Here is a 25,262-nt window from a genome sequence, read left to right as displayed (position 1 = left end):
CGAGCAAAGCGACAAATCCAACGCGCTTGCGCGTGCTGGTGGTGTAGGAATCCGCGTCATTTCTCCCGTGTTTAAGATGGTCATGTTGAAATTATCGCAAAGATCTTGGATTAATGTTGATCTATTATCATCATGAAGACAGCCCCATACCGTACCGTGCGAGTTAAAGTCTCCCAGAACTAGCCGCGGTGCCGGTAAGGATTCCGTGATATTACAAAGCGTTCGGTGCCCTACCGAGGCTCTAGGAGGAATGTAGATGGAAGCAATGCAAAGGTCTTTACCTTTGATTAAAACTTGACAAGCGACAATTTCAATGCCTGGTGTCGAAGGGAGGTTAATTCGGTTGAAAGAATAGCACTTTTTGATCCCCAAAAGTACTCCTCCATAGGGGTTCTCTCGATCCAGACGAATTATATTAAAGTCGTGGAAGTTGAGATTTATATCGGAAGTTAACCAAGTTTCACATAATGCGAAAGCATCACATTTTAAACTATTTAGTAAAAATTTAAAGGAATCGATTTTCGGGAGGATACTTCTGCTGTTCCACTGTAGAACAGTGATCGAATCGGTGACCTCGTTCGATGACTTAGCCATCGAAGGATACGATCGCTGCAAGAAGGGGCCATTTAGTAGTCAACTGCTTCAAAAATGTTTGCACTATAGGGAGAAAACGTATCAGAAGGCTTTTAAGAGGATCAGTAACATTGAAAGCTGTGAAAATTAAGTCCACTATGTCAGAAAATTTCATTAGTCCGCTACTGGACTGAGTATCTGTTTGAAAAAAGGGGACACTTGGGGTTTTGGATGTCCCTGGAAGTGGTGGGTACTCCTTGTTAGAATTAATATTTCCAAGTCCTGGAGCAAATTGTTTCGGCTTTTGTGCATCACTTTCGTTGGTATTTTTACCATTTTTTTGTTAACCATTTTTGTTAACGACCTATTGAGTTAATTTGTCAACAGTTTTTTCGGCATTTAATTAGCAAGGTACTGGAAGGTGAAGTATATTTTTCAATATTTAGAGCCATTGTACTCAAGGGAGAGCAAGGTGTTGAAAGGAGAAAGTTTAGAAAAGCGTGGAAGGATCATATATGCAAGCTTAGAGCTCACCGGCGACTTAACCCTTTGTCTGCTACCGTAGGGGTCAGGGTCTTTTGGCATTAGAAATGCGAATCACCTGAGTCTACGGCATGTCCGAACAAGCGTAAAGTAACTTGTTACTTCATGCTGTCGGAACCGACTTCTAAACTTTCTAAACTTTCTCCTTTCAACACCTTGCTGTCCCTTGAGTACTATGGCTCTAAATATTGAAAAATATACTTCACCTTCCAGTACCTTACTAATTAAATGCCGAAAAAACTGTTGACACTTTCGTTGGATTTATTGGTTGTAGATGGCGCACTCTGAGTGGACGACACCTTGGCACCCTTACGAGGCAATGTAGGGGAGGCTGGATTTCTCCTCTTCCTAGATTCCCCTGGGTTAACCAAAGATGTTCCCTCTCGTGGGTCGTCAGATTCTTGCTCAACGTTAGCCAAACCAGCATAGCGATTTTCGGACAGGACAGATGGCGAAGCATTCTTTAGCATTTCTGCATAAGAACGCCTTGAGCGTTCCTTAAGGGAGCGCTTAATTTTATCCCCGCGCTGCTTGTACGCAGGACATGATTTAAGAGCATGTGAAGGGCCCCCGCAGCAAATACACTTTTCAGTTTCTTTGTCGCAAGAGTCATCCTCATGCTCTCCTTCGCATTTGCCGCATCGTTTCTTATTTCCACAATATGTGGCTGTGTGGCCCAACTGCTTGCAATTGCTGCAGTTCATGACCCGCGGTACGAACAGGCGAACTGGTAGGCGAACCTTGTCAAGGAGGATGTAGTTGGGAAGAGAGGACCCGGCGAATGTCACCCGAATCGAGCCTGATAGAGAGTAGGTAGTCTTACCTCCCTCGGTGTTTGCGGTATACAATTGTTTGCATTCCAAGATCTTAATCTGTTCAAGTGAGGGGTCCTTAAAGCAGCCAACCCCGTGCTCCAACAGTTCTTCGCATTTCAGGCCCGGTTCGGACACTACCCCATCGATTTCACAGGCCACGCAAGGCACGTACGCTTTAAATTCCCGCGTAAAGCGCTCACAGCAAGCAATCGCGTTTGCCTGGCCGAGATCACTCACTAGAACACGTATCTTGTTTGCCCGAACACGTGTTATCTGAGTTACGGCCGGGTAATTAGCAGTCAGGTCTCGAGAAAGTTTTAATATATTAACCGGTTTCTCTCCGGTCCGAAAATATACCACCCATGGCCCAGAGGAACCTTCTGGGTACTGCTTTATACGGGGAGCAATGCGAGTATTAGGGGGATCAGGGACTTCCATGATTACATCAGATGGTATTTCGCCCTCGGCCATTTAAGCACGAGGGCAGAGCCTTATATAAACGGGAATGTGTCTTATTATTTGATTACAAGGTAGAGTAAAAGTAGGGAAAAGGAAAGAAAGCAAACGAGGAAAAAAAATAAAGCAAAACTTATCTGCAAACAACGTCGATTGTTCCGCACCAGCGAAAACAATGTACTGGATTTACTGCCGGCACCAGCAGAATGGCAGCTAACGAACGAACAAAGGATGACCTTGAATCACTGAAATTTACACACCGAACACCACTGTGAAATATAACGATCCGTTCCTTTCAAAGGTTGGGAGACGTATGGATTCGAGTATTTAAAATTTTGTTTGTCGTATTTCGCTTGAGGGTGAATTTACGTAGCAATTATGGTTGCGATCGGTCATAACAGCGATCGGTCATAACAGCGATCTGAACCAGAGAAAATAAAGCGAAGACTCAGTAAAGAAAAATATTTTAGGCTTACAGCACAAAAATTAGAACAAATTAAGCGTTTTCCTTGACTTCCCAGGACACCAGGACAGTTTGTGAAAAACCAGGACATGTCCTGGGAAACAAGGACGTATGGTCACCCTACACATTATCGTCATGTTTTGTCCGATACACTACCGCAATCAAAACAAACTTTTTGCATCCATCATACAGAAAAGAATCACCAGTGCGGCCAAACTAAAACATGAACTTGAAAACATATTGTTATGCAATTTCAGGTATAAGTAATCAATTATTTCAAGTTATTCAACTAATTGTTGATTGCAGATATTTTATTGAAAAAATAAAAATAGACATACAATTCGGATCGGGACAAAGCAGTGTGTGATGTGAAACTGATCATTTCAGTTGTTAACCTTCGCATAGTTATTTCCTGTATGCGCTCTTCTGGGCACTCTTCTACTAACAGCTGATGAGTTTCTTTCATATGCGTGATGTTTACGTTTGTTTTGATCGGCTGAAAAAAAGCAGAATGATTCGTTTTAAAATCACGCGTTGGCGTCCATGATGTAGATACCTAGTTAGAATCGACGCAAATGGAATATGAGGTATTGCGTTTCAACTAGATTGTTTTTCGATGAGGTGGAAATTGGCACACCCAGGAGGCGATAATTGGATCGTTGAGGTGGGAATAGATGCACAGAATAGAACATTTATTTTCATTTATGATGAAAATTGAGACAATTCTGCTAAATAAGCATTATTTAGATTTATAAGAAACAGTACACTGATACTTTATTCTGAGAAAAGTTATAGGTACTATGGCTTCATTAAAAGTTGTTTAAAAAATAGTGCGACCCACTCCCTAATGATGTCAAAATAGGCTTATCACCCTAGAAAATTCCGATTCAACCGATACCGCGATGAATACAAAAAGCTATTTTTTTGCTAAAACGGGTGCCGAACAACTTTCATTCAATTCTAGGTCACTTACTGCCAACCGAAGCCTTGTTGACCATATTTACCATCATAGACGGTTCCGGAGGTATACGAGAACAGTAGTGATTATTCAAAATTAACACTGATAGAATATATTCGTAAATCGCTACGAATTAGGCTTTCGGTTACCACACTAGTGGAAACCATCACCAATACCATTTGAAAGGGAGTTGTCAGTAGAAGGCCGAAATTGATTACTTTTAAGCCCAAGATGACGGCTTTCGGCTCCAAAAAAAAAAACAGTAAAAAGCATAATTAAAACCGGTGTCATTTGAAAACGGGTGGTCAATAAAAGACTGAAATTGATCATTGATTTAATTTTGAAAACCAAGATGGCTGTTTCCGGTAACAACAAAACAGTGAAGACCATCACCAATATGGATATTTGAAAGAGGGTGGTCAGTAGAAGACAGAAATTGATTATTGATGCTATTTTCAAAAACCAAGATGGCGGCTTCAATTTAGTAGACAACCATGTGGCAACCATACCCAAAACGGGTGTCATTTGACCCAAATCGATTATTGATGCCGTTTTGAAAACCAAAATGGCGCTCCCGATTTTAAAAATGGCGTTTCAAAAAGAAGTAGATAACTATTCTCAGATCAGAATTCAGGTATTGTATTAGTTGTTAGTAACGAAGTGTAATTAATGAAACTGTTTAGCATCCTACCGAATAGAGCCAATATGAAGATTTTTTTTCAATAAATGCAATCTGCAAAAGAGAGTCTCTCTTTGTTTACTTTCTCTTCCGCGAATTAGTCGGTCACCTTTCTGATTTCCCGTCAACTATATGCATAATAAGCTAGTAAAAACCTTGGTCTTTCGAAACATACTGATAAATGTTTAAAAAGTTGTATGGTTTCGCAGTAATAATCGAAAGAAAAAGCGAAAAAAGAGGGCTCTCATTTGCAAATTGGACCTAATCTAAAAAAAGTTTTCATATAGGCACTTTAGCGTATCCAAAGCTGAGTGTACATCGACTTCGTTGCATGTGCTGTGTGCAGGTAAAATATAACCAGATATTATACTCGAAAACAATGGTTCGCCCGCTTTGCGGGTAATTTTGTATATACTTTTAGTTGAGACAGTGGTCGCATTTGCTATGATGGCTCCACTGACATATGCACAAGTATGCGAGGGATAGACCATTTTGATTATGGAGATACCAACGTTAGAGGCATAGACCTCTTTTTTAGGTTTAGAAAAATCTCTGGAAAAATCTCTAACCCTATGTGCGGAGTTGGGAATCGAACTCTGGTGACCTGCAAACAAGACAATCGATCGTATTACAGGATTGTTACATCAAGAAATTTAACAATTCTCCAAACTAAACAAATAAGGTTGTATTTAAAAACGCCAAGTTATTCAATTTTCATTCATGGATGAATCATAATAGATTGGTTTGTGACGAAACATAACGTAGAGTGGATGTGTGGGCTTTTATAGGCAAGGGTTGAAGATACTAATTTGTCACGCGTAATAGCTTCATGCAACATTAGATTTTTTTAGAGGTATCTTGCTTCCACGATAAAAAAAAAACAATGTGCTACCACCTTTTGAAAGCGTTCAGTATCTTCTGTACTTGCACATACAAGTTTGTACTGCCAGTGTCGTGTGTGTTTTATTATGATATTCTTTTGCCTTTATTCCTTTTGCTTAAATAATATTGAAATCGAAAGCGAGCAAACCGGTTCGACAGCATATTTTCCGAATCTGAAATAAAAGCAACCAATTCATCTCGCAAAGTAGAAACCGATTGCAATCGCCCGCTAAATAACGACCAGCGACGAGAACCGAGCTACAACTTCGAACCTATATGCATAGTAACTGCCAGTTGTATAGCTGGTGTACATACTGCTTACAAACACACTTACACACATCTATTGGTTCGAGTACGATCGAGAGAACCCAAAAGAATGGAGCCCGTCAGAGTTTTCGAATTAGCAAACGATGAGTGGGTGGAGGGATTCGATAGAATAGGGCCGGGTGGGGGTCTCAGAGCTGGCTACATGCTGACATGGTTCCACATTCTCTTTCACATGTCTGATTTTGTACCTCGGCGAGCTAGAGCTTTGAATTTATCGAATAGCGTGTGCATGAAATGCACACACTCAATCTCGCCCAGTTCCCGTACCACGCTACACGGTTTGATTCGTAATTTAGAAACTATTTGTATAAATCAATTGAAAGTAATAGAAATGTGGTTGGATCACCTAGAGCTACTTATTCGCCATTTTATATCTTTTAAGTTTGTGTATTGCTAGTACCTCCACACTGTTGCTATTTATTGTTAGTATGCCACAGTTTTGTTCAAAATGTGATTGAATCCAAGCGTTTCACTAATGCAGTGAGTCATGAGACATTCGGTTCCAACCTTTCTTGCAATGGAAAACGCTTCTGATACGGAACACCACGCTTGGCGGCAAAACATCAAATCTGTCATTAGGTACAGTACAGGGACATGGTGATAGAATAATTTCCCCATATAAATGATTGATTGCGTCCATCCCATTCATATCCAAGCTGCAACAAAGAAGCGAATGTTCCCAGAAGAGTTGCAAAAACGAAATGTCAGGCCCAATCTATGAGCGTGCATCAATATCTATGCCCACTTTGGTCATTCAGTGCGCAAGAGTGAGAAATCAAAGCCATCAAAGAAGGAGGACACTGATGGGGTAATTTCCGGTCAATCCCTAGCGAACCACAAAACGCAAAATCCATCCATGTTCAGTGATGAATGATTGATTGGATTTACGTTTCGGGTGTGCCTGTTATAATTCCTATGCGTTTAGTCTGAATATTGTCAGGTTCATATATGTCAGTTCGGTTGCAGCTATATTTTCATAACCATTGAGCACCTTAAAACGAAAGGCATTTCCTATAAAACAAATACATAGGATTTACTCAAACTTTGAAAACTTTTTCCGTGACCCGGAGGGCCGAATTTCAGATACCAATCAACTCAACTCGACGAAAAGGCAGCAATGGTTGAACCGATTTTTTACCTAATTAGTTACAAACGAAAGGACTGACGTGACCATTTAACTGCATTCGGTTTGTTGATTTCACCGAGAAAAATCAACAAACCGAAGACATAACAATTTTGCGGTGATCAATAAACCCTAAAAGTGACCATTTAATGTTATTAATCAGTTTTGGATTATGTTTTTTAGTTTTTGAGATATGGGTAATTTTGTCAAAACACAGAAAGTTTTTACCAAATAATTTTCGACAAAGCAATGTTGTCCTGAAGCATGCACATGAATAGAATGCTTGTAAAAATACCTTTCTAACAAGCTATATATTGTCAAAATCCGTTCACGAGCGGCGGAGATATTAAACATTTTGTAATTTTATTTCCCGCTCAGCAATTTTTACTAATTATAAAGGAAACCGTTTCATACAGAGTACTGGTATTTTAGAGGCAAAACTGAACCGATTTTAAAAATCAGATCATGAAAACACATCTACGTGCTTTGAGAAATTCGATTTTGTGAATTTCCTCTATAATGAATGAACTATTTCTCCAAAATCAATATGCTCACTTCAGCGACAAAATAATGTGTTCATATTGAAATTTTTTCTAGAGTTCTTGTATTAATTCCTTGTATTAGGCGTTGCGTTCAATTGTGAGACAAACGTTGGGTGGTATATTTATACACAGATCATCGTGGCATCACCGAAAGCAACCGTATTTTTGAATACCAAAACTAGCGAAAATTTAGCTCTTTTTGTCATCCTGATAGTTGGAACCATTTCTTTTTCACAGTCTGTGTTTGTATTGGACTTTTTATACCTGTTTCCTGAACGAAAATTCAGAATCAAACAATATGCAAGCTATAAGGATGACTGGAAAGAGACTGCCTTTATGCTATCGACATAGCTTAAACACTTCACACTATTTATTCTAATGCAAATGCAAACATTGAAATATCTACCTGTCTTTTTCATCGCATTCTGCCTCTGTCGCTCACTGTTCAAGGGGCTTGAAAGCACATGTGATCTTTCCTCACTTTACTATATTCAATTGCGCATTAGAATACTGCAAAAATCTTTTTTTTTGGGAATATGTGACCAAGAAGTAAACTTGAATTCCAAAGCAAATTGCACGTTACAGGTTCCTGATAACTAATTAAGGTCCATCAAATAGAGTAGAAACAACAGAAAATCTTAAAACGACACCGACAAGTAAAGAAACATGCAAACGAACAGCCTGAACCAAAAAAAAAATATGGAAGCCCTAGAAAGTCCATTGTATATTAATTCGCCTTTTCTCACAAGATGGGATTTTCATAACTTTCTGATGCAATGGTTCTCAAATTCGTACAATCCGGTTTATTCATTTTCATTATACAAAAATGTTTTTTTTTTAACTTTAAATATATGATCATTGCATTTTAATTAATTATTTCATTCAGCATCTTTTTATTCATTTTGTTCTCCGTTCATTTTATCTATTTTATTCGTTTCATTCGTTGGATTCACTCTGATCAGTTTATTCTTTTCTTGCATTTTACTCATATAATTCATTTAACTTATTTTATTCACTGTTTTCATTCTATGCATTCCATTCATTTTTTCCAGTTGATACATTTTGTTCAGTTTCTTCATTTTAATAATTTAACTATTCTTTCAATTTTATTCATTTCATACACACATTTTTTTCGGCACAATTTTTTTTTTAAATTTATAACCTTTTAGCATTTTTACTTTTTCATTTTAATCACTGCATATTATTCTGCTCATGGGGGTGGGCGTAGCGTATTGGTAAATCGATTGCCTTGTACGCAGCGCACCTGGGTTCGAGTCCCGACCCCGCACATAGGGATAGAAATTTTTCATAAGAGATTTTTCTAACCTCTATAATTGAAATAAATAAAAAAAAATTCTGCTCATTTTCTTCTTTTTATTCGTTTTATCAATTCAGTTAATTTTGTTTATTTGATTTGTTTGTTTTCATTCGATATTCATTTAATTTATTTTTTATTTTAGTCACTTTGTTCATTTGATCCGTTTTATTCATTTGATTCATTATATTCACTGGATTCATTAAATTATTTATTAGTTTGTATAGGACTTAATCAAATTGATTCATTTGATTTATTTGAATCATTTGAATCATTTGATTCATTTTGTTTTTATCTAATAGAATAAATTGACTCAAACTAACAAATTGAATGAAATTAATACAAGAATAACTGAACATGAAATCAGTTATTCTTGTATTAATTTCATTCAATTTGTTAGTCTGAGTCCATTTATTCTATTAGTCTTATAACTATTTCTAAATGAAGTTTACATTTTCATTTAATGAGCTAATCTAATTTGATTCGCGTAATTTATAATTTTGATTTACATTAGTCATTCTACTCATTTTATGAATTTGAACACCTTTTATTTCATTTTTGCTTTATTTTTTTATTTCATTCGTTTTATTGATTTTCTATAATTTATTCAGTTTATTCGAATTTTTATTTATTTTTTTTTTAAATTGTAGAATTACTATGTAGCTGATCAAACTCGATTAACAATTTATTCTGTTGCATATATTTAAAGAAATCTTTGCTCAAATAAAAGAAACAGTTTGCGTTAATTTCTCGACCAGGCCCCTGAGCAGAAAATTCTCAAGTGAGGGGTTTTGATTTTTGCGTTCCTGTTATAAAAAAGATACAGAACCCCTCAAATGTTGAAGATTTTTCCGAGTCCCGGAGGGCTGAGTCTTGTGTCAACTTGACAAATTAGTACATTGTCTGTTTTCGAGACACCACCGCTTGCTGGCACGTGGTAGTGTCGGATTTTTACTGTGGTTGTTTGTAGTAAGCCTACTGACTAACCCTAAACCTCTTTTTCCACCCAATCCTCATACTTTCAGAGACACCGTTTGGTATTGCTTCAGGGGGTATTATTCTCTTCATCTTTTTTGTGTGTTAATCGTTCCTATTTTTTCCATTGATGCTGCTTCCTCCTTGCTGTCCTAGCTTCTTGGTACAACTGGTGTGTTCAGGTTAGCTGCACTGGCAAACCAAACCAGAGAAGCCGAACATAACTCGTGTTCGAACTGATTGAGCCTCCCACATCTATACTGAAGGTTGACCCTCACCATAAACCCTTCGTTTTAAGACTTGATATGCGTTCTGATGACGGTGAAGCTTTTGATACAATTAACGACGACTTCAACTTTGACTTTACTCGATGCAACTTCGATGAAGTCTCAATGGCCATTGGTGCACTCAATTGGCGTGAGATGTTGGTTGGAAATGACTTAGATCAGGCAGTTGTGGCGTTCTATGATGCCATATATGAGATTCTTCGCCGTAATGTTTCTAACAAAACGTCTCAGCAGAAAAGCAGAATATAAATTTCCGTGGTGGAACGCTGAGCTTGGTCGTCTACGCAACGTACTCCAAAAACACCGAAAGCGATATTTACATCATAGGACCGACGACAATAAAACTATTCTTCGTCAAACTGAACTGCAATATGAAACAGCCCGGAACAGGGCATTCGGAGAATATCTGAACCAAGTTCAGCGCAGCCTTCGAAATAATCCTTCGACATTCTGGACATTTATAAACAGCAGAAAACGTTCCGTGGGTGTATCAGAAAATGTCTATCTTCGAGACAAAAATTCACAGTCCGCTGCCGAGTCGGCGAACCTTTTTGCGGATCACTTCCGAGATGTATTTTCCAGAGCTCCTGTCTATCCATCGCAACAGTACCTTGAAACATTGCCAACGTATAATATCAACCTTCCTCTTCCTAACGTAAATGATTCTGATGTAGCGAGCGCTCTGTCCAGCGTTGATCCTATGAAAGGCCTGGTCCGGATTGCTTGCCTCCTGTGTTTATAAAGAATTGTGCCCGAGCACTTTCTGCACCAATAAGTATTATTTTTCAGCGTTCAATCTCGGAAAATATCTTTCCAATGGCATGGAAAGAAGCTGCTATAGTTCCTATTCATAAGGCTGGAGATAGGCACAATGTTGAAAACTACAGAGGAATCTCGCTGCTGAAATGTCTAGCTAAAGTTCTGGAAAAGTTTGTGTACAATGCGATGTACGCTGCTTCTTCCAACATAATCGACGAACGACAACATGGATTTATGAAAAAACGCTCCGCCACTTCGAACTTGATGACGTACACGAGCCTTCTAGTTCCAGCTGTAGAGAAGCGTCAACAAGTGGACGCTATATATTTTGATTTCGCAAAAGCATTCGACAAGGTGCCCCACAACATTGCTGTTTTGAAGCTGGAGCGACTAGGCTTTCCTGAGTGGGTTACCAGATGGCTGCATTCTTACCTCTCACAGCGATCTGCCTTCGTTAGAATTGGCACTATATGCTCAAGCGCATTCGAAACGCCAACCGGTGTGCCTCAAGGAAGTCACCTAGGGCCACTGATCTTTCTCTTATTCATGAACGACCTTTGCACCCGCATCAACTCTGAAAAACTGCTCTATGCTGATGATCTGAAAATCTTTCGTTCAATTGCTTCAGCACTCGATTCTGCTGTGTCCAAGACGATATAGCCAATATAGAAGAATGCTGTTTGCTGAACGGTATGCAGATCAACATTGATAAATGTAAGATGTTAAGTTTCGGACGCTCGGCAAATATAAGGCGTTGCGAATATACTCTTCAAGCCTGTGTCATCGAGCGGGTGGATTCTATCCGTGACCTGGGAATGTTATTCGACAGAAAACTTCGTTTCGCCGACCACATCACTGCAACAACGGCGAAGGCTTTTGCAACATTGGGTTTTCTAAAACGTAACGCTGTCGATTTTGTGGATTTCTACGCACTGAAATCTTTATACTGCGCACTGGTCCGGAGCACTTTGGAGTATGCTGTACAAGTATGGGCGCCATACAACGCCGTTCAAAGTAGCCGACTGGAGCGCGTTCAGAGAAGTTTTGTACGATTTGCTCTCCGAAAGTTGCCTTGGAACGACCCACAGTGGCGGGTCTTCAAACAAAAGTCGGACAAAGCCTCAAATGTTACCTAATTTGGCTGAAAATCACAATTTAAGCTAATTTTGAGGTGCTGAGCTCATTTTTGATGTCAAAAGTCGTAAAATAATAAATGCATTTTTCCATACAGTGTCATTGAACCTTTCTTATAACTATGATCCCGTTTTCATGATAGATTTTCCGTTACTGTTCACCAATGTCAGCAATATCATAAAAAATGAAGAACACTACTTTAAATCCATTGTATAACGTGTTGGTTTACTGTAGATTGTCTAACTATTTTACATAAAACACCATGCGCCTCCATATCAGCAACAAAGCTTCAAAATCTCCTTAAACCTTTTTGCGCACCTAGGCGCAGAACGAGACCATGATATTCGAAAAGTAGAGGTTATTTCCCATAGAATGTATACTATGTGACCATTCCGAAATGATTCCGAAATTTGTACAGAATACATTAGTGAAAAACTTATTTTTGATCTGACCACCTCAAACATATTAAAACTAAAAATCATAGTTCCAAGCAAATTTACCAGATGTATTAGTATTTACTAACCAAGTTCTTTCATTCCTCTACACAATGAAACTAGTTGTGCTAAAATCGAACCAAAATCAAAAGACCAACATGCATTTGAAGTGAACAGAGCAATGGTGGTTTCGGAAATGAAAATCATTAAAAAGTCCGGACATTGCCACGTTTAAACTCATATTAAAAATCGTGTTCTTATCCAATTATGATAAAATTTTGAATATACATCACTCAATACATGAGAAATTCAGGAAAAATATAAAATATCAATATTTCAAAAATAAATTTTTGAGGTTTTGGCCAGCCTCCAGCCACTGTGCGACCCTATCCGTCTTCCGCCGTATAATAATAGATGCATGTTGCTAGATTTTCCAACGCTGGAGTCTCGCCGCACGTTCTTGCAAAGAATGTTCATTTTCGATATGTTGTCGAACAATATTGACTGTCCCGACATTCTCTCAAGGATTCATTTATTTGTTCCCCCTCGTGATATAAGGAATCGTCCGCTTCTGTGGATTCCCAGGCACCGCACAGCATATGGCCAGAACAATCCGCTAGACAGATGTTGTAGTAGATTCAACGAAACTGTTTTAGTTTATGACTTCCATACCACTAAATCTAATTATATGTTAGCAATTAGAAATTTTTAACATTGACACTAGCAATAGAATTAAGTGTAATCTGTACGATATATATATATATATATATATATATATATATATATATATATATATATATATATATATATATATATATATATATATATATATATATATATATATATATATATATATATATATATATATATATATATATATATATATATATATATATATATATATATATATATATATATATATATATATATATATATATATATATATATATATATATATATATATATATATATATATATATATATATATATATATATATATATATATATATATCGAAGATGTAATAAATAAATAAATAAATAAATAACGGCTTACATCTCTTTACAATTATCTTGTTAGGGTTTATTATCCTTCTTGGCGATACTCGTTCCTGATTATCTACTGCTTAGCGCTGAGAGTTTCTCGGCGGCAGAATTTACTCCGATACCGATGTTTGTTTCTGAGAGCCATTTAGTTGTTAACCACTCTGGCGCAGAGATCAATTACGGCGAAATTTCTCTACACAACGAAATCCCGATTTTCTCGTTCGTTCGTTATTTTTCCTTCTGAGCTGCTGTTGCTAGCTTGCTTACTCAAAACTGTTGTTAATATCGAAACTTCCCGAGCCGTGAACCGATCCAGCAGTGCCGACCAACGCGACTTACATTATTTTAAAGACAGCGTCACAGAGTTTTTTCTAAGACTTGTTTCTAGGATGATCAAACTCAAATGACATTGTGTGTGTGTGAAAACGGCTCGCAATACAAAATTTTTATTTCTGATCAGGAAGCTAAGAAATTTTCAAAAGAAATGCAAAACTCTCGTGGGAGGTGCCCAAAACTTTTCCATTGTACACGGGCCTGCAAATGACTAAAGTAGGCTCAACAGTCCTGTTTTAAATCAATTTCATTTGTATTAGACCACATCCATAAATAACGTAGCATTTTTTGTGTAATCTTTAACACCCCTCTCCCCCATCGTAGCAATTCGCCTCAAACCTCTAAGGGGCCATACACAAATAACGTAGCTATTTTTCGGCGTTTTTAACCCTCGCCCTCCCTCCTCGTAGCATTTGGTCACAAAATTCTAAACTCCCCCTTGTAAATAACGTAGCATTTACCTAGCGCACCCCCCCCCACCCTCACTCTGCAGCAACGCGCGATGGATGTTAGCTAGTTGCGTATAAAATAAGCCCATTTCATGACAACTATAGTGTTGATAGTTTTGGTTTGAGTTTTAAATTTCAAGGGTAGCATGAAGAGAAGTTCTCTCAGTTCACAATCCTGCAGTTGCCAATGATTTTAAGAAGTATACGTTCACCTAAATTAATTAATTTTGTTTGGTTGAATCCGAAGAAAAAAATAATTCAGCCACCAAGTCTACTAGTTAGCAACATTAGCTAACTAATGTAGCAAGTTAAATCCGCATACGTAAATGTGTGAGCTACACCTCATGAAAAATCGCATGGAAAGTAACTTGTGTGAATTTAAATTTATTTTTCTTGGGAATGGAGGAACACAACATTGTTTTCTCTAAATCTATATATATATATATATATATATATATATATATATATATATATATATATATATATATATATATATATATATATATATATATATATATATATATATATATATATATATATATATATATATATATATATATATATATATATATATATATATATATATATATATATATATATATATATATATATATATATATATATATATATATATATATATAGAAATGCCACCATCATCAACCTTTACATCTTTCGATTCGCGATTGCTCGCCCATCGTCTTTCGAGATATATCTGAGTCTATCAATTATGATTACAAAAATGCAAAAATGCAAATTTCCTCGCCATGAACCAATTCTTGAGTAACATCATTTGGAGCAATGTTGTCGATGGAAGAGATGTCAACGAATCTGCAACCGTCATATCGAACGTTCTACTGTACGCTATAGACCAGTACGTACCCAAAAAGTTAAAAAAAACTCCCTGCTCCCCTCCCTGGACAAATAGAACACTGCAACGTTTAAAATCTGCCAAAAGATCTGCTTTGAAAAAATTCTCGAAATTTCGCACGCGCCCATTGAAAATTCGTTACATTATTTCCAACGACAGATATAAACGTTTAAACAAACGTCTCTCTCGTATCCACGAACAACGCACTCAAAATCACCTAAAGTCCAATCCAAAGGCCTTTTGGAATTATATAAATAATCAAAGGAAGGAGTCAGGTTTACCATCGGTCATGATCCGTGATGCAAAAGAAGCTTCATCTACCAAAGATATATGCGATTTATTTCGTAAGCAATTCAGCAGTGTTTTTACATACGATAAACTGAACTCTTCAGAAATATCTGCTGCTGTTCTAAGAGTTCCATGTGGGCTCCCCATCGGTCAACATCCTCGTATCACTTCTGATGCAGTTATTACTGCATGTAGAAAGCTAAAAAAATCATGTAACGTCGGTCCTGATGGGATCCCAGCGATTGTTCTAAAACAATGTTCTACAAGTCTCGCTACACCCTTATCATGCCTTTTCAACGACTCTCTGCGATCAGGGATTTTTCCTGACTGTTGGAAGCGATCCTTCGTTTTCCCGGTTTTTAAAAAGGGATGTAAACGCGACGTGCGCAATTATCGCGGAATTGCAGCCTTGTGCGCTACATCCAAACTATTCGAGTCAATCGTCCTGGATTTTGTTACTCACAACTGCCGTAACATAATAGCTGAAGAACAACATGGATTTATTCCTAAGCGATCTACCAGTACCAACTTAGTTTCCTACACATCATACATAACTCATGCGCTCCAACAAAGACATCAAGTTGATGCGATTTATACAGACCTTACTGCAGCTTTCGACAAGATCAACCACCGTATAGCTGTTGGCAAACTCGAACAGCTGGGTTTTAATGGACCTTTTCTTAATTGGTTGCGTTCATACCTATTTGGCCGTCAAATGAGCGTTAAAATTGGAGATACTCTTTCCCTACCATTTGCTGCTACCTCCGGAGTTCCACAGGGCAGCCACCTGGGACCCATAATCTTCCTGTTATACATGAACGATGTCCACCTTTTACTAAAATGTGTCAAGCTTTCCTATGCCGATGACTTCAAGCTATTCACCATCGTAAAATGTCTTGATGATGCAAGACTTCTTCAATGCGATCTAGAAATCTTCGCTAATTGGTGCAGCAACAATCAGATGGTCTTGAATGCATCTAAGTGCTCCGTAATATCCTTTACTCGTAAGCATTCATTAATTATTTTCAATTATGAACTTTATGGCAATAATCTTCGGAGAGATACTTCTGTTAAAGATCTAGGTGTAATTCTTGACTCAAAGTTAACATTTAGAGACCATGTATCATACGTAACATCAAAGGCTTCCAGAACTCTTGGATTTATCTTTCGTACAGCCAAAAATTTCAGAAATGTGCACTGTTTAAAGTCACTCTATTGCTCTCTAGTACGCTCGATATTAGAATATGCATCAGTGGTCTGGGCACCATTCTATCAAAACAGCATCAGCCGAATCGAGTCTGTTCAACGCAAGTTCTTACGATTTGCCTTGCGCCATCTTCCCTGGAATGACCCGATAAATTTGCCCGCATACGAAGACATGTAAATTGATCGGTCTAGACCTGCTCAGTTGTCGTCGCAATGTCGCAAAGACTTTGTTTGTCTCCGATATTATTCAAGGTAATATCGACTGCTCCGCATTACTCCAACAGCTGAACTTCAACATCCATCGCCGTGTTTTGCGATCCCATACTTTTTTCCGCCTTCCTGTTGCTAGAACTAATTATGGTCATAACGAACCCATAGCCTGTATGAGTCGTATGTTTAATCAACTCTCTGATGCCTTCGACTTTAATTTGTCCCGAGCCACCATAAAAAAAAAGTTTTTTGAAGTCATATCCACTGTTTAGTTGCTTTCGTTTATAAAATTTTTGTATTATGTTGTAAGTAGTACTTAAGCCAGTTTCACTTTTCGAGTTTGTGTTAGACATAGTTAATAAGTACTGAACTTACTTGTATGTTCTATCATTGTATATTATTTATATTCTGTGTATTATATAGTAATTAGCTTTTTTGTCATTAGGGTTAGCATATTGCCTGTTGACAATGAAAAGATGAGAAGGTTTTATGCCTACTGGAGAAGAGGCAAAAATGAGCTTCACTCCAGCGGGCTTTTCCCTGCTCCACAAATAAACAAATATATATATATATATATATATATATATATATATATATATATATATATATATATATATATATATATATATATATATATATATATATATATATATATATATATATATATATATATATATATATATATATATATATATATATATATATATATATATATATATATATATATATATATATATAAAAGTCAAAGTTTGTATGTTTATGATTTATAGACTCCGAAACGGCTTAACCGATTTCCGTGAAAATTTACATACAGTAGGCATCCCGATCAGAAACACATAACAGAAATATTTCAATAATTTATCTCACGTTGTTACTTGTTATAAATTTCTGTTATTTTAACTACTAACGAGACCAAATTTATAACACAATATGTTACAAAAATTGTGTTCTGTTATAATCTTGTTATTTCATTCTGATCGGGATTTGTTATGGAGCGTGTTTGTGTGCTATTGGTTGGGGATTATCTTACCACCATATGGCGCTTTGGAACAAATTATGTTTTCCTCCTATTTCGTTGAAAATCGCAGCAACGCGCGATGGGTGTTAGCTAGTAAACAATAAAAACGATGTTAGTTTGATAAAATGGGTAAGTTTCCCGATCAGAAAGAAATAACAAGATTGTAACAGAATGCAATTTTCGTAACAAATTGTGTTATAAATTTGGTCTCGTTAGTAGTTAAAATAACAGAAAATTATAACAAGTAACAATGCGAGATATAGTTTTTTTTAAATTTCAATTATAGAGGTTTTAACCTTAAGGTCATTCGCCTCTTCGGGTTAGAAAAATCTCTTAGGAAAAATTTCTAACCCTATATGCGGGGTCGGGACTCGAACCCAGGTGCGCTGCGTACAAGGCAATCGATTTACCAATACGCTACGCCCACTCCCTAGATATAGTTTTGAAATATTCTTGATATGTGTTTCTGATCGGGTTGTCGTGACATCAGGTCAATTCCTATTCTCCTTTGAAAAATCTACGTGACATGACCCGCTACCCCCTTGTCATCACACATCATCACAAAATACAAGTCTCTTCTCCCCCATATATTGCTATGTCATTTATGGATGGACCTTTAAGGTATGAATAACGTTAACATAGACTAGTTCTTACATACATGCATGGTGCAGTTATCCAAGAAGAAAATGTATGTCTTGAAGGAGAGCTCATGAAAGAAAGAATGATTCATTTGCGGCATATGTATTGATTATCTTTCTTATTATTCAGTCCAATGATCATATTATTGAGGTCATCAAAGATAGAATTATTTATGAGAATTGTCTGATACGAGTGAAAGTTTTTTCGTGTACTGTGATGAGTTACCGAAACAAAATAGGTATCATCACATAAGTAACATCCCAATGCTTCTTTATTTTTCAATATCTGGATGCAATTGTAATGGTAATACTTCTAATAAGCTTCAAATGGGTTTGAATCAAAATTGTTCACTTGAATGAAGAAACCATTCAACTCATTCATGAAAAAAATTAAAAAATGTTCATTTGTAAGGAATAAATATCTCACATGATGATTTTCATTTTGTAGTCTCTCGTTAAAGTTATACGAAGGTATACAGCAAATCGTAGTTTTTTCTAACCCGAGCATAGGGTTGAAATTTCTACAATTAAGAATTCCTTGCGATTATTGTTATATTTTTTGTGATTTATGCATATCGTCCATTATGCCCAACGTATATTATAGTCTATTTTCCCTAACGTATATTATACCAATCGTCCTTTATGTCAAACGTATTTATACCTAACGTCGCGCATCCAGTTAATGAGTATCACCAGACCGGAAAATGGAAATAATGGATCACAAAAGCGCGTACCTAAGGAATATCTAACGAAATTTATTTGATACTAGTATTGAGCTATTTTAAACAATTAAATTTTTAGTACGTCCATCATATCCGTCCGAAGTGAATGCACTTATAGTTGAACATTTTCCAAAATAGAGTAGTTTCTATGAAATACAATACGTACTATTATTACAGCAAGCGACAGAAAGTGATGGTAAATGTAATAGAGATTTCAGGCATCACCAGGACCCGGAATTTAATTCGCACGATCACCGGTCGCCTTCCCGGTTAGCCTAGCCTGTGCCACAAAATTGAAGGCGCGCTAGACTGTCGGTCAATTAGCTCCACGCCTTGTCATGGTGAACGAACTCAACCTTCTTACGTAGCAGGTTGAATTTTGCACCTCAGCTATATAGTTCGTAAATCGTTTGTCGCTCACTTCAAATAAGGAAGTTTTGTTGCTCTGGACAGCATATTAATGTAGGTATATGCAAGCTTGCGGCCAGGAGAAAAACCGAGAAGTGAATTTAAAATTAATTGTAATGAAATGACAGCAGGGATTTAGCGTCTCTTAAAGGTGTGTCTGTGTGCAATACAATAAGTCCGTCTATACTTACAGGGTCGATTCTATTGATCCATTTCCATAAGATTAGTGAATGCACTGCTGATGCATGAAAGGATTATCGCTGCACATTAATTACTCAATACTGTAAAGGGCGAACACGAAATTATTGCGACACATTCAACAGGGCATAACTTTTGTACCATTGGGTAAAAATCAACCAAATTTTGCACACTTTCTCATTGATATGTATTGTTTACATGCTGTCAAACTCGAAGTCGTGTTTTTCGATTCAACGAATATGGAGGTGAACCAACGCGAGTCGAGAGAACAAATTCTTTCAATACATCTGGAATTTCCTGACCTGTCGCACCGGCAGTTGGGAAAAATGTTGAACATTCACCATTCAACCGTCTCCAGAGTGTTGAAGCGGTTCCAGGAGCGGTTGACGTTGGACCACGGCAAAGGAGCCGGGACCGGAGAACAAAAAGACGGAGGGAAAGGTGAAGCGGATGATTAAAGCAAATCCCAACGTCTCAAGCCGTGATTTGGCTAAAAAGATCGGCATGCCGCAGAGCTACGTCCAGAACAGGGCCGGCGGAAAGCGTGGGTAGTACTACCCACTCGAAAATAACCGAGTGGGTAAGTACCCACTCGAAATTTTAAACCATTTCAAAAAATTTAGATGTGCAAACGCATGTATCTCGCACTACACACATTTGAAAACATCGATGTATGTACCACAATTCCATTTGCATAAACGAACGTGATTTAATGTGCATGTAATGTAAGCGTGTGCATTGCGAAAAGGGAAAAAATCCTTACTAATGGACCCCTCACCCTATGTTTTCTACCCACTCGGGCGTAAAGTGTTTCGCCGCCCCTGGTCCAGAATGCAAAGAAGAGAGCTGGACTACATACATACAAGGTACAGAACTTCCCAAACCGCGTTGAGCGGCAACAATCGACGGCTAAAACTCGGGCACGGAAGCTCTACGAGAAGATGCTGACAAAATATGGCTGCTGTGTGATGGACGACGAAACGTATATAAAAGCCGATTTTAAGCAAATTCCGAGGTTGGAGTTTTTCACCGGCAAGAGCAAGTTCTATGTGGACGACAAATTTAAGAAGAAGAAAATGTCGAAGTTCTCCTCCAAATATCTCATTTGGCAGGCCATCTACTCTTGCGGACTGAGGAGTGAGCCTTTCGTGACAAAGGGCACAGTAAATGGCGAGATCTACAAATCTGAGTGCCTCGAGAAGCGCCTTTTGCCGTTCTTGCAGCAGCACGAAGAAGCTCCGCTATTTTGGCCAGATTTGGCATCATGCCACTATTCTAAAAGTGTCCTGGAGTGGTATGAGGCCAAAACTGTCCGGAGCTGCGCCCGGTGGAGCAGTACTGGGCAATGATGAAGCGGGAACTTCACATTTTCGGTGTCGCAATAATTTCATGTTCGCCCTTTATGCTATTAGAGTTCAAAATTCTGCACTTTGCTGTTGGTTAGCTATTGTTTAGAACAAAGCAGCTTTCTCGAAACCAGCAGACAATCATTGCATTGAATTGGGATCAAACGAGAGATATTTAATCAGATCGTCTTTATTGCAGAAGACTAACCAATCTCGTGCTCCAGCCTTCAGTTATGCTCAGTTCGTTACGGAGCTGTTGAGGTCACCAGAATTGGGATTCGACTGTCATATTTTGACATTGCATTCGAATACAATCTCATATAGACATGATCGAACGGTTCGTGTGCGCACCCATTTCTATTCCAAGAAAAAAAAAAAAAGAAAAAATGCAAAAGATTGGACGAAAATATATTTTGTTTCGGAAGGCACCCATTACGGTTGCGCCAAATTTGATCCGTCTCATTTCGTTGACCATCACAATCGATGGCCTACAACCCGCCTTTCGGCGCCTTGCGACGAGGCAACAACATGATTAATGACTGGGTGGACATGACTCGGGCCGCGCCATGGATAATCTAACAGTGGGATAATTTGCAATTTGTGATGGTTATTGAATATTGCTTATTCTTCATTAGGATGGTTTTACGAGTTAGGTTGCAGCCAAAAATATATGGTAAAGAAGTCACAGATTAATTATGAATTTAAAACATGTTACAATATGTCATATGTCGGTTTTTTATTTTTTTTAAGCAAGCTAACATTGTATCCTGCTATTTGATAATTAGTGAAAACTTGGAGAGCTCCGTTCTATAAGGACCCAGCTGCAGAATTTAGACATGTTAATCGATTTGCAAGAACCTTGATCAATTGCACTATTTTTTTAAAATGATTTTTAGCGTTCTGTAACCAAATTGTGCCCATAGCCCTCTAGTAAAAATCTCACGAATATCACACACCTAGAAAAAATCGTGTAAATTTACGTCTTCTGACCAGGACATCAAGTGAAATTTTATGTCACTACGCATGGTAAATATATGTTACGCGTATGCGCCAGTGCTTGAAACAAAAATATATAATGTTTAATCGTCGCTGTTTTTCTGTCTTATGACAAACGCCATTTTGGGGTAAACTGAGTTAGATATGCCATATTACTTGTCTGATAAATCTCTACAAAGTGGCGTTTTCAGAATTTTGACATTCTACTTTGTTACTGAGATATAGCAAGAAATATGCTGACAAATTGTGAACTTTTTGCTTCAAATGACTGTGTTTGAGGATTGGGTCAAGTTATCTTGATGTATTAGATGTTTTTATGTGTCAAACTATCTTAGAAACACAATGGCATAATCATTTTTCAAAATAAAAATACACCAATAGTGAGAAAATTGTAGTTTATGTTTTAAACTGTTAATATAGCATATTTGGCAATACTGTACTGTGTAGCCAACAACGTGTAGCTATGGAGTACAATATTGTATTGAACAAGTATGAGGTCTGTTGAACGCTAACGAATCATTTGGCAGCTTCTCGTTCACAGTTTGAGAGCGAAAAAACAGATGCATTTACGCTCCTAAAGATTCATTTTGGGTGCAGCTGTGCCTACCACCAGGAAGATCGAGAATCAGTTATTGATGTGACCGTCTGCAGCCCCATGATGGAAGGATGTTTGAATTGGACGGTGTGCGAAGAGTACGCCCTCGGGGGCGGATCCACAAAAAAAATTCGGGAGGGGTCTAAAATTTCGATTTCAAAATGAACATGTTACCATTCGTAATATGCAATAAACTTATTTAACGAGTATACATTTTGTTGGACAAAATTTTACAAAATTTTAATCCAAGCCAGAGTCGCCGTCCAACCTACTGGTGTAACTCGATGATAAGCATATGAGGCGGCATGAGCCGCACCTTACAGGGAAATAAGCTCAGCAAGAAAGCTTACCTAAAGGAGCTGTAGCTGTGTAGCAATGCCAATTCAAATCCATGGGGCAAAGGCTATAGAGTTGCTACGGTGAAGATAAGAGAACCGGCAGTACCACCGGGTAGATGTCAGGAGAAAATGTAAGTCATTGTAGAAGTGCTATTTTCACACCATGAACCGACAGCCTGGGTGCTCACGCCATGCGGGACTCATAATGACCACGAAGAGGAACCTCTAGTAATCATTGAGTATTTATTTATTTCCTTATATTCGCTATACACCGTACAGACGCATTTTAAAACTATGTATTTCTTATTAATATCTTATATCTATGCTTGGAAACGTTAAAATCATACACTGAAGAAGCTTCGTTAAATCTGCGGCAACATCTTTCCAGTGTATTATTTTGTCCATATGAAGTACGGTGTCCAGGGATCCACAACAGAGTGGGGTTACGGAGAACACGAGGAGGCGCATACAAATTAACGCCCGAGAGAAGATCGGGACTGTCGATATTACCTGACAGCAAGTCGAAAACAAAAACTCTTTGCAGGAAGATACGGCGAGTCGCCAGAGTCTGCAGACCGAGTAGCATACATCTATCGGCATAAGGAGGCAACACAACTGGATCATTCCATGGAAGTTTCCTGAGGGCGAATCGCACAAAATATCTTTGTGTGCGCTCTAGTCGGTCAATTTGAACGGCATGGTATGGTGCCCACACTTGCACAGCATACTCCAGAACACTTCTGATCAGGGCACAGTAGAGTGCTTTTAGTGCGTAGAAATCATCGAAGTCCGCCGTGTTCCGCTTTAAGAAGCCCAGCATTCCGAAATCCTTAGCAGTTGTCGCGGTGATATGGTCGGAAAAGCTCAACTTCCTATCGAAGAGCACTCCCAAGTCACGGATCGAGTCGACGCTTTCAATTGTTCTTCCTTTTAGGCTGTATTCATAACGCCCTGGAGTAAGCAAGCGTCCGAAACTGATTACTTTGCAGTTATTAACGTTGACCATTCCGTTAAGCGTGCACCATTCTTGAATAGTACAGATATCTTCTTGAAGCACTACGGCGTCAAGTGCAGAAGCGATAGTTCGGAAGATTTTGAGATCGTCCGCGTACAGCAATTTCCCTGACTTGATCCGACTACAGATATCATTAATAAACCGAATAAAAATAAGCGGGCCCAGATGACTGCCTTGCGGGAGTAGCTGATAGTGGTGGCAAAAGCCGTCGCAAAAGTATATCGACCACGGCAAGCCCCCAAGAGAACTCTCCGCGCGAAGAAGCTGCTGTACGGACAGCGGCACTATCTTGGATCATGTCCAACAATTCGGTGATCAGTGGGAGTTTCCTCTCTTGCGTCGGTGTTTGGCCTTGCAGCGAAAATAGGCAGACAAAAAATAAGTAGAACATGAAGAAGACAGAGTTCGTATTTATTTTGTCGTCAGCCAACCAGAGTTTCTGTGTTTGGCTACCCAAGACATCACTCAGAATCAACCTGTTATTACAGACATTATATTAGGTTTATATTAGGCGCCAATTTGATGTTAGCTTGGATATATCGTCTAATCTCCAGCAAGATTGTGTCAGTTACTGACGAGTAAAATACGAAACATGAAAATTCAACTTTTGTAATCTCGCAAGTTTTTAAAGTTTTTTATGACAACACTCTATTGCAAGACACATTAACACACAAAATATACATTTGAAAACTATAGAAACTGTTAAGATTTTACAGCATTTCGAATATGTAGGACTGTTCATGAATTCATGTTCATGACAAAAACACGGTGTTAGTGATTTTGAACTTTTCAAATGACGAAGTATGGATTATTGGTCTCAGTAAATGCAAAACAAAATAATGTTTTAATTATGTTTTGTAACTCAAAAATTCTGATTTAAGGCAAAAACTATTTTCTGGGACCATCAGCATCAAAAAACTAGCTATACGTTGTCATTTTGCAACCGATTTTTAATTTTCGAACAGTTCAAGAAGAAAATGATAAGCTATGCTATGCTGTTTGGTAGGAAATGTTGTGCGGCTTCAGTTAAGATAGAAATAAAGATTTTCTCATGCAAAATATACAATGTAATGTCGACATTTTTCCGAACAAAAGAACACATATTCACCGTCCAAAGATGCTTTAATCTCTAAAATTGGTCGAAAAATAGCCGAAGTTATTCAATTTTTCTAAAATTTTGAATACTCTGAATACATAGCGCATTCACGTCTTCATCTAGGATGACCGTGCGTCCTAGTTTTCCAGGACATATCCTGGTTTTTAACTGAATGTCTTGGTATCCTAGGATGTCGAGGAAAATGATTGATTTGTCCTTATTTTTCGTC

Source organism: Topomyia yanbarensis, chromosome 1 (genome assembly GCF_030247195.1).
Source record: "Topomyia yanbarensis strain Yona2022 chromosome 1, ASM3024719v1, whole genome shotgun sequence".
Lineage (NCBI taxonomy): Eukaryota > Metazoa > Arthropoda > Insecta > Diptera > Culicidae > Topomyia > Topomyia yanbarensis.
Note: the sequence above shows the minus strand (reverse complement) of the source record.